Consider the following 12,490-nt stretch of genomic DNA (forward strand, 5'->3'; position numbering starts at 1 on the left):
AAGCTGGTTCTAATCTGTGGTGCACATATGTTTTAATTGCTAAGTGCTCAGCTTCGCTGAAGGAAAGCTCCAGTGTAATCAGATACATCGGGGTCAACGTAGCGCATTGTGCCTTGTTTTGAGAGCCATGTCCTTCCATCGTGACACCGGGAGAAGGGTCAGACTGAAACAGTGGGGTCGGCTAGCGGACAGAATGACCTTGAGTGCATTGCATGCGTTTGTGCATGCATATGTGCATGAGTGCATGCATGCATATACCTGTTTATGCTTTGGGGGGTAATCCTTGTGGTTGCAGTTCACAAAGCATCCTAAGCAAGTCAGTTCTGCTTCACACGCATACGTTTGGTCATCTCCCTTTCTCCTGCACGCATCACTATGTGTTGAGGTTGCAGTAGCGGAACTGACCCTTTAGACATGCGTACGCATGTTCAGGTGTTGTGGGAACACGTTGGGAAGGATAAGCCATAGCAAGCCTGTATTGGGTGACCGTTCATCTGCACATAATACATTATTATCTTTTATGCTTAGCGCTGAACGAGGGCTGAACAATGATTAATTTTTCATTCTCTGCCTCCAGAGACAGAGAGATTGGCGTGGAGCGCTGTCGTATCATGCGGGGCAGGCAGGCAGCGGGTGCAGCCGGTCCTGGAGTGTTTTCCTTTAATTACGTCCTAATTAGATTTGAGACTCATTATCAAGGTGAACCCCAGATCCAGCATAAACTCAGACTGACACTTCCGATCTCGAGTTACCGACACCCCCAGCACTTTAATGAGTCTGTGAATAAGAGCAGTGTGCACCGAGGCTTAGAGAGCCAAGAAAATAAGGTCTGGCCTTATCCTGTGGGTGTCTCTCTCCTTCTTTCATTAACCGACCGGACAGACGCACGCACACGCACGCCTCCTGTTTTTATTCCTGGGCCGTGACCCCCCACGAGAAGGGCACGCTCACTCTGCGTCTGAGAAAATATTCAGCAAGAGAAGCTCGTCTTGTAGCTCTTTATGGGCGCGCATATGCCTGACGAGCAGAAAGGAGCGGTTGGAGGACTGAGAGGAACATGTCCTCTGCACATCTGCATTGCTACACATGCCTATGGATGGAGTGAGAGAGAGTAAACTGGGAAAAGCGGGCGACAGACGTACCCCGTTTATGTCCGGATGAGAGACAGATGTTTGGCGTCAGTACTGGTTGAACTGGACCCAGTGTGCAAGCACACGTGTTGACATATACCCATATACATGCCATCCACACACACTCGTACATACAAACCCTCCCCCACCCAAACACACATATGCGCATGCACTCTCAAAAGCACCCCTCAGGCAGATAAATACAGTAGTCTCCTGTAGTCACACAAATGCATTCATTTATACAGTTAGCAGCATGCACTTAGTCATATCTCCAATCGCACTCACAGGTACATTCAAGTCATAAGACACCTGACTCACCCCTGTTCCATTGTGCAAAGAGATCAGCCCTCTGAACAATAAGCCCCTTTCTAAGCTCATATCCTTACCTCAGATCTCAGCTCTGTATTGCGTGCATGCGTGCGTGCATGAATGATCAACGGTCAATTTAAAAAGTGTGAAGGTGAGAAGTGAGATTCTCATACTTCGTCATGATAGTTTCTTGATTGCTGCTAACGGTACATTGCTGTAAATGTGTGCACAGGCAGCCAACCCATTCTATTCTTATCCCCAATTAGAGCCGACGTTCTCTTATTCACTCTGATATATTGTTTCAGAATTAACTCGGCTAATTTTCGCCGCACAAAAAATACTTGTCTTCAAGATCTTTCAAGCCGCACTATGAATCTTTTTTACAGATGCGATTGGAGTATGAATGTATCCATGATAATTGGTGTCTCGTGGCGTCTTCCATTATTTAACATATCAATCACAGAAAGCAGAAGAGAGGCGCGAAAAGTCTGGAAGTATTCGGGTTTTATTGCGATTTCTCTCCCTTCCTTTATGATCTCCTCCCTTCCTTTATGACACACATGCTGATTCCCGGAGGAAATGGCTTCAATGCCTAAATGCAGCGTGCGTAAGTCACAGTCCCCTGAACAGCCTGGGTTTGAATCATAACCAGAATGCTCTTGGCAGGTGGTACAGTGTGCGAAGCACAACGTAGAGTCCAGTGACTGTACTCTGTGTTCAATTCAATTTTCAGCTGAGCAAATGCGATATAAGAACGAACGAACATTTCATTGCTTTTGTTTATTTGTTATTTTTATTACTTATTATTATTATTATTTATTTATTTATGGTGCCTCACTTGGCAGTCCAGTTCCCTAACCATGTTACGATACTGCTGACCCCAATTCAGTTCTTTTTCCAAATAAATTCTCTACAAGTCACTTCCAACAGTCTCCCTGCTTACAATACTTTAGGTTTAGAGCAGCTTAATTTGCTGAAATCAGGACACTGAATTGCCCTAATACTGAGACCTTTGTAAATGTATGTAATTATTTTAATTATGGGATAAATGGCCTTTTTCCAGTGCTCATTTGTTCTAATACGCATTATTTAATTATTTTACCATTTTTATATAAAGGTTGTATTTAGAAAAGGGGAATCTAATTTGTAATTACTGCTATAATGGGATAGATAATTCTCATAGCAAACAATACACATTGTTACCTTTGATTATACCTGATAAATCAGGTTGGGCTTAGTCCCTATTCCATTTTAAAATTTTAGAATTCCTGCTAAATTCAAGTTCAAATGATTTGTACCATTTATAGAATTCAATTTCAGCTCCAATTTAAAAAAAAAAAAAAAATTTAGTTCAGCTACAGCTCAGTTACTTCCAGGTAATTGAAGAAAAACATTTTGTGCTGTGGTCACTACAGGTCTGCACTCACGCATACAGGACACAGTCCAGCATCTCCACATGCTCTCCAGCATCTTCACATGCTCTCCAGCATCTTCACATGCACTCCAGCATCTTCACATGAGCTCCAGCATCTCCACATGCACTCCAGCATCTCCACATGCACTCCAGCATCTTCACATGAGCTCCTTCATCTCCACGTGCACTCCAGCATCTTCACATGCTCTCCAGCATCTTCACATGCACTCCAGCATCTCCACATGCACTCCATCTCCACATGCTCTCCAGCATCTGCACATGCACCCCAGGTGACACAATACATGCATAACTAATTACATTATGTAAAATGTAGGAACTGGTACTGAGTGGACAAGAGTTGAACCTCTCACAAACAGTGACTTGCAATCAACAAGTAGCTGAAAAGTTTCAAAGTGGGCTGCTGATACAGCACTATTTCAGAAATCCCTGGACAGCTTATGCACAGCCAACCCTGGCAGAACCCTGCCTGGCCCCATTTCCTCTTATGTGTCATGTGATCAGGGAAAGGTTTAGGGTTCTTTTCATCAAACAAAATGGCAGAATCAGTGCTCTGCTCTGTTTGTGATGTAGGAGGATTTACCTACTAGAGGAGCTGAATGTGTTCCAGTTAGGTGCAGATTTACATGATTCAGGCTTCAAGGGAGTGCCGGTAAGAAAATTAAATGCCTTTGGGATAGTGTGTTTGGGATTGGACAAACTAAGTATGTATAAATGTATAAATCTGTCTTATTCGCCATTTTCAGAGCTTGGCACTTGTCCTTGTACCTCCAACTAAGCATTTGCACTGGGCTCTTTTCCAAACATCAGTTTACCCTTTCTCCAAATGCAAATGGCCGAAAAGAAATAGTGGCATTTTCTTTTCTACTGAGAATAGCCTTCGGGGCCCTTTAAATCAAAGCAAGACAACAGCCCGACGTCAGGAGTTCTTGGCGCGCGCAGGAAGGTGCAGACGGCTGAGTAAATTTAGCAGGGCGACTTTTAGCAGCACGCGCCTCACCTGCGCGTGTTACGCGGCGCCGTGTCTTTAAGAGGATCGCTTCGGCCCCGCCCCTCCTCCTCCTCCTCCTCCTGTCGCTGAGCGGAGCGGCGCTAGCCGCAGTGCGCCGCTTGTAAAAAAGGGGCCGTCCTCACCGTCCGTCCGTCCCCGTGATGTCAGCCAGCACTTTAACCGGGGATCAGCGCGTAAAGCTGTCCGTTAAAGCTCTGCGCTGCTTCAGTAAGAGCAGAGCGCAGACCCGCCGTGGATGTGTCTTAGTCACAGGGTTATTTTTACAGTGTAACTTTCAAGCATTTTTTTAATAAAATGTACCCTCTATTATAGTTGTAAAGTTCAGGTTAGTAACATAAGACATTTTTTATGTTTCTCTTTGATAGCTATTTAAACAATAATAGACATTTAAATTGAATTACCTATCTGAAATATTTTAAGCACTGTATGTCTGCTCAATGCAATCTGCATTAGTCGATATCCTTAAATCAACATCTGTGGCATCCAGAAGGGGGCTGAATGACTTCTCATGTTGCAGACCCTTAATCACGTTAAATCACGTTAAGTAAAATCTGAGGAAATCTGATTCAACCATGGGGAGAGACTGGAACCTTGTTTTTTCTTGGTGTTCCTTACTAGAACCCCATGCAGAAGTCCACATTAACCACCTGTTCAGTCTGTTCCAATTGCTTTCGTTCGCTCCTTGAACAGAGAGAAAGCACTTTTGAGTTTGGCTGATTCTCGGGGAGTAATCTGTCATGATCACAGTAAAGGGCATGTCACTGAATATTCAACTACAGGTGTCCTCCTTGGGTCAGGGAAGGTGAGCTCATTTCTTTGCTTGCAAACACTAGCTGAAGTAGTTTCCATAGAAACCTTCTTCCTGCAGCATTTGCAAACTTCAGGATATCTGGAGTCCAAGGCAATTAAAAATTGATTTTTTTGTCACAGACTCTCCACATCTACCCCCCATTACACACTCGCACACACATACACACGCATGTAATATATACATATATTGCATTATTAAAATATTTTCTTTCTGAAGGGATATTATCTGCAGGTTATAAAATATAAGTTTTTCTCCACATAGGGCCATCAGGCTAAATGCCTGCTAAGAGGAGCCCTCAGTACCTTTTAAACATCTAGCGCTACTGCTCAGAGGCTGCGGCCCACTGTACAGCCGCAGTGTTGAAACAGCGGGGGCCACGGGCCTCTCATAAAGCACTGGGTCATGCGCTGCGAATTATTAGATTTGTCTCATTCGCATCCATAGCCAGGGAAAACTGGAAAGGCTTCCAAGCACAATGTTTGCATTTACAGTGCTTTCTGTGATATTTCCTGTGTGCGTGCCTGCGTGCGCGCTTGCGCCTGCGAGATGCTTCGAGTTGTGGTGTGTGTGTGCGCGTGTGCGCGCGTGTGTGTGTGTGTGTGTGTGTGCGTGTGTGCGCGTGCGCGTGTGTGTGTGCGTGTGTGCGTGTGTGCGCGTGCGCGTGTGTGTGTGTGTGTGTGTGTGTGTGTGCATGTGTGTGCGTGTGTGTGTGTGCATGTGTGTGTGCGTGTGCGTGTGTGTGCGTGTGTGCATGTGTGTGCGCGTGTGCGTGTGTGCATGTGCATGTGTGTGTGTGTGTGCATGTGTGTGCACGACTGCCTCTGCTACAGATGATTCTCTGCCTTGATTTTAGCGATGCGTGGGTTTGGGCGTTCCAGATGATTCCGTCCTCACGAACTGTGATATGCGTGTGTGCGCGTACGCACGCCTGCACGTGCTGCCCAATGACGCCGCGCTCGAGTAGGAGCTGAACCCGTATGCTTGGAAAGGCCCGGCGTACTGACTGAGCGACAGCTTGGTTCACACCTCTGACTTCATTTGCTGGTCTCGCCGCTCTGTGATTATCCCAGCAGGTAGAGTGGCTGAGAACGTGGATTTAGCTCCCACTCTCTGCCACAACACACAGCAAGGGGCTACTTCCTCACAGGCCTTTCTAAGAGACCCTTACAGCGAGATGCTTAGAGTGCATGCCAACAGCATCATTACTGTACGACAACAGTGGTGATGGCAAGTATACAAACAACTGTCCAGCTTGACACTTTTCAGTGCCAAGCTGAAAAGTATACAAACAGCTGTTTGAAGCTTTGACATGGTGCTTTAACAGGATCATTCATATTACCTTCACACGGCGTCAATAAATTGGCAGGAATCTTACAGCAGCATAACTTCATTCCCCATTAATAATTTATCCATAGGGTAAATAGGCTAGCTTTGATTGTTGGTGTAGTGTTACAGATAAATGCTAGCCTATATACCCTATGGACGAATTATAGATTAATGGATAAATTACAATTAATTATAGACGGATAAATTACAAACTCTAAACCTGTGATGTTTTTGTATTTGTGTTATACACTAAGTTTGCAATTATTTGAATTATTCTGACTTTTTGAATTAAACCTGTAAAATAATTAAATTATTTTACAGGTTTAAAAAATGTCAGTGTTCTTTCTGAATTTGATGTCATTTGATGCACTTACTATCATCTCATTTGACACATCCTCTGCCAGTATCCAGATGAAAGCCTGACACACAAACAATAATAACACCGCTCTTTCAAAGAGAGAGAGAGAGAGGGGGGGGTGTGCTTTCAGCTTGCCTACAGGTATATTTGTGGATTATTCCAGCTTGCACTCTATTAGGTTCTCACAAAAATACTGAGCACTGATAACATTTGACAACAATAAACAAACCACCACTTTGCCAGTCTTATTGTAATGGAATTGCTCTCCGTTGACAGGGTGCAATTACAGTTTCCCTGTGCTCAGGGCAACGTTGAATAGGAGCTGCAGAGGGTTCCATTTGAGCACCAATCTCATATCATCAGCTCCAATTCCAATAATAAGTGGGAGATGGAGACCAAAAGGGCAAGGAAGGTTCCTTCAGTAAAAACGCAAGAAATGCATCTTTCTACCTGTGTTAATAGTTACTGATGGTCGAAGGATCTCCTCTTCTGTGGTCCTGCCGTCATTCTTGCAGTGACCATCTCTCATTCACACAGAGCCTGCGGTATCACATGACCTTCTCCTGGATTAGAGCACGATGCAGGAGAAGGTCAACCTGAGATGAGGAGGTGTGACCTGATGCGAAAGTGCTAATTCAGGATCTGCCGGGGTTAAAATGAGGTTTAGGCTGATCCTGGATCAGTTATGGTTGAAAGAAGGGTGAGACTTATCCTGTATCACGGTCCAAACGAGAGTTAGTGTTCACTGATCTGGGATCTGTGGGGACGCTGCTGTACCCTGGCTCAGCCTTGTCCCGTGTTTCTGAAACGGCTCTTTGCAGTAAGGGCTGAGTTGAATAATCGCTCGTCGCTCCCTGTCCTGATCACCCAGCGACTCATTTTGCTAATTGGCTTCACAATCATGAATTGTTAGCCCAGCGCGTTTGGGCAGCGTGATTAATGATGGCCCGTTAGAGACGGTTCTGAATCTTCTGTGCAGAACATTTCATTCGTTCCCCGATGTGGGCACAGATAGAGAATGATTTGTTGTGCCCAGTGCACTGCAGTTATGAATCTTCCCTCATATAAAAAAAGGCAACTTGTCATTTACTCTATGAATTTCACACACTTCAAAAGGCCCGTTAATTAGCTGGCACTCCATCAATCAAGATCTCCTTTCATATGGCCTATTTAGTACTCCAGTTTCAAATGATGCCCTACCTTCTGTTTTCTTTTTTATTTTATTGTATTTTTCCTCCTGGAATTGAACTATTGTCACAACTGAGTGAATACAAAAGTGCAATGTAGCTGAATAGGAACATATTGTATAGCTCTGTTTTCAATTGTGCAGGTCAACAGCAGTTTATTTTTTGGTTTCCTTGCAGTAAGAAGCTGGTATTGTTAGATTCCTTGTCCTGCAGCTAGGGCAGCACTCATGCCTGGAGTTCGCAATAACAATTCAGTACTTGAGCAGTTGTGCAAGGCCTATATGCTCAATGTCAGGGGTCCTCAAACTTCTCCATCTCAGGTAAACTAAAATGACCACCCGGAAGCTGAGAACCCTACTGCAGGATTATTTTTTCCTGTCCAAAGTTTATTTCCATAATAGTATATATACATTTTAAGATTTCCTGTACAGGTTACCCCTGTACGACAGACATGATTGGGTACCTATAGTACATTATTATGTGAATGCTATGGATCAACGCAATACCCGTCCACCAATCATGTATGTAGTAACACAGAATTCGGCACCCGTTACACGAGACTTAGCTATGTTTAATTTACAGGGAATAGTCATAAACATGCATACATTCGGTCACCAGAAATATTATTAAAATAATGTCTAGCAGTCAGTTTGAATAGTGAGAGATGAGCATTAGCATCTCTCTGGTAAACTTAGCATAAGGGAGGAGAGGCTCAGCAGAGGCAGTTCAGTGCTCTTCTTTCTCATCCTGGTTTCCCTCCACCTTTCCCGTTCCTTCACTCCTCATCTTGTGATTGGATGGGAGTTTACGTGACTGCGTTTTCCCCACCTGACATTCCCATCTCTCCTAACAAGGACACGTTGCTCCCAGAGTCTTTAATCACACTCGTCCTATCAGTGCGGAGGTGAGACGAGGTGGAGACGTGTCTATCGTCATTCTCTTGAGTGCAGAGGGAGTCAGGTGTCTGATCCCAAAGAATTCAAGGGGCAGATGTTTTCTGTCTACATATGAATTCATCTAAGGACTCATTAAACAGCAGCAAGTCTTAATAGTGTACTTCAGTCACAATGTTAACATTTGACAACTTTCTAAAAGGGAAAATATTCTGTAATATTTTTAAGAGGAAATATAATTTGCCAGTTTTTGCCACGGACCCCCTGGTATTCCTTCACAAACCCTGGAGGGGCCCCATTTATTATTTAAAAAATAATTTTATTTTGTTTTGTAAAACAGGGTGTGCTTCCTCACTGGGGTGACTAGACCGTATAAAACAGGGTAAAACATCCAACTCTGTAAGGAAGGGAAAAATGCAGGCTCTCAGTGAAGGATTGTAACCCCAGTTCTATATTCTCCATTGTGACAAAGAGGCAAAGTTATTGCTCTACTGATTGCAATCTAGTAACAGCTTGCAGTGCTAATATGAACTGTAATTCATCTAACATGCTATACTGACTGAATGTTACGCCATGCTTTAGCCATTTGGCTATGCATGATCTTGGGGCTCCTATTCATCAGAAACCTCACAGCAGTATGCATTTAGGTTTACTGAAAGCAGATGCTACGATACTTCATTGATCAATATCACTTTGTTTACTTTACAGTTCAGAAAAAACAATCTGCCTTCAACCAGAATTATTGACTAATGTTTAGGGATTGATGATATGAGATTCTTGCTTAAATGGAATCCTTTGCATCTTATATTCAGTGGTCCCATGCACAGGGAAACTAATTGCCTCCCTGTCTATGGAGAGCCATTCCATTATAATTAGATTGACAAAGGGGTGGTTTATTGTTGTCATGGGTGCTCAGTAGTTGTTTTATTTTAAGAACCACGGATGCACCCATTAGAGTAGAAGCTTGAATAATCCTCAGATATATGGGGATATACTAAATTTCTCTCTCTCTCTCTATCTCTCTCTCTCTCACTCACACTCTCTCTCTCTCACACACACACACTCTCTCTCTCACACACACACACTCTCTCTCTCTCTCTCACACACACACACTCTCTCTCTCTCTCTCTCACTCACACTCTCTGTCTCTCTCACACACACGCACACACACTCTCTCTCACAAACACACTCTCTCTCTCTCTCTCTCTCTCACTCGCACTCTCTCTCTCTCACACACACACACACTCTCTCTCTCTCAATTTCAATTTCAATTTCAAAGTGCTTTATTGGCATGACAAATATAGGCACTTGTGTTGCCAAAGCAGTGGTTACAACATACAACTATATACAATGAATCTGAGAATGTGAACTTGTTCTCTCTCTCTCTCTCTCTCTCTCTCACACACACACACACACACATTCTCTCCCTCTCTCTCTCCCTCACTCATATTAATTCTTCATTAGCGGATTAGATGATTGAAGAGTAATCCTCTCACTCCCCATGACTCATTGACTTCAGAGACTTCCCCTCGCCATGCGGCCATCTTTCCCGAAAGGTCAGCGATATGCCCCGTCTTTTATATCCCCGATAACGGGCGCCGGGGGGAATCCCGCTCCGGCGACAGGGCGCGCTGATCAAAACCTCGCCGCCGCCGCCCCGTCTTCGCCGTCAGCGCCGGAGCCCAGAAATAATGAGTCAGACGGGACGCGGCCTGCCTGAAGCGCGCCTCGCCGCTGTGAGCCGGGACCTCGGGCGTCGGCCGACGCGCTTTCAATTAGCGCCGCCTCGGCTGCTTTTAATGGGCCTGAGACGCGTCCCGCCAAACCCGCGGCGTCCGCGGGTCACAGGCGGACCGCCCGGGTCGCTCGCAAGCCAGTTCGTTCAGAGGCGCCTCCTCGCCCTTTCCTGTGAAGTACGTACGCGCATCCAGTTTCGTAACGAGTCCGATATGCGTCACGCTCGTCGACTGCGGTCTTAAAACGCGGTTAATTGTATAAGGATCGGATTTTAAATTCCATCTGGAGGTAGTCTGGGTCAGATTTTGCTGGCAAACGGTCCGAATATAAACACTCCAGGATGTGTCATCTTCGATCGCCGATGTTCTTCTGACAGATCGCATCCCATAATAAGCGAGCAGCAAGACACCCTGCTGAGCAGCTTGTTGGATGGAACGCTGAACACAATCAGTAGAAATGCAATCTCTGTCTAAATGCATAGAATCGGATATGCAATGCATTCCAAATTTGTGAACAAATGGGGCGCATATATCAGATATGCAGGAATACAATTTGCCACCTGTACCAAATGTGTAAACGTGGACTGCTGACTCTGCTTTCTCCTCTTTTCTGGGTTTTCTTGCAAATGGAACCGTTAAAATGTATCTATTTCAGTTTTATATCCAGTTATTACATTGCAGGCATTTAGCAAACACCTTTATCCAGAGCAACTTGCACAACCTTTTTACATAGCATTTATACTGCATCCATTTATACAGCTGGATATATACTGAAGCAATGCCAGTTAAGTACCTTGCTCAAGAGTGCAATGGCGGTGATTCTACCCAAGAATCAAGCCTGTTGCCTTTAGGTTACAAGACCAGTTCCTCACCCATTATACTACACCCAGTATACTACACACATGTTCCTGTTGCTGTGGGACTGGACAGGTCTGCTGATACAGGGTTTGAGCAGTGCTGAGTGAGATGTGGTCATTACATCTACAGTACCTTGGCTTTGTTCTTTCACTAGAATATAAACAAATGGCATATGGTAGTGGTACCATCGCCATCTATCACTGTTTATTCCGCTGTTCCACATTTGCTGCTGCATTTACCATATACGCCGTGTTTAACATCAGAGCTGTTTTCTGCGCTCCTGACACACAGCTTTACTGACGACAGACCGTGAGGGTCATTTCCCTCAAAGATGCTTGAAGACGCCACGCAGGCCCAGAGTCCATGTGGATGCGTTGGGTAAAATGCCCACCGGCGCAGTATCGTCGGAAGCATTTGACTCACCGTCCCCCTGGCTCCGGTCCCGGTGACTGATTGCCGCGGAGTCTTCCGGAAATTACTGCGACTGACTCACTCTTCGACAAACACGTGGAGCCGGACTCACCGCACTCCAGACTGAGCTCCAGGTCTTATGTGTGTGAGGCGCTGCTACCAAATTAATCCGCACTTTACTTCAAGGCATGCTGCCGTGAAACACTTGCATGCACACGTGGAACTGGTGTTCATATATCTGAAACACTCGCACACGTACACATTTACAGACAAATGTGATTTGTTTTGTATTGTAGTGACCCTGCAGCAATTGCTGTCTTTCAGTTGCATCTATATTGAGTTGGGGGGGGAGGAGGTATGGTAGCATTAGGTCACGGTCGTGTTCTATGGGGGGGACAGAAGGAAGTAAGGGAGGATGTTATGTCAGCCAAGTGTTCTTTTCTTTGGGTTTTTGGGGAAAAAGGACTGAGGTGTAGGATAGCTGAGACAGCCCTCCAACCCTATCCATAGTCTGTAACAAGTTAGGGAATAAATTGTCTTGGCACGATAAAAGCTGCTAGCCTCCAAGCCTGTTCATTCAGCCACACAAATGCTAGTGCTATCCGCCAGCATTACAATATGTGTGCGTTCAGGTATTGCATTTTCATCTACAATATGTGAGCATTTGGTGTGTGTGTGTGTGTGTGTGTGTGTGTGTGTTTGGAGTGGGTGTGGGCATGTGTTACTATCTTTGTGAGAACCAAATGTCCCCACAAGGATAGAAAGATGAGGAAAATTACGCAAGGTGGGGACCTTTTGCTGGTCTCCACAAGTTCAAGAGGCTGTTTTAGGGTTACAATGTAGTGGTTGGGGTTAGGGTTAGGGTTAGAGGTTACAGAATGAATGTAAGTCAATGGGAAGTCCTCACTAGTATAGCAATACGAACGTGTGTGTGTGTGAGAGAGAGTGAGAGTAGCCTACTTTCCAGATACACTGAACTGCCTTCTGGGTAATGGGAAACCTGACTTTCAGATACACCAAAGCTTTG

This window comes from Anguilla anguilla, chromosome 6 (genome assembly GCF_013347855.1).
Source record: "Anguilla anguilla isolate fAngAng1 chromosome 6, fAngAng1.pri, whole genome shotgun sequence".
NCBI classification, from domain to species: Eukaryota; Metazoa; Chordata; class Actinopteri; order Anguilliformes; family Anguillidae; genus Anguilla; species Anguilla anguilla.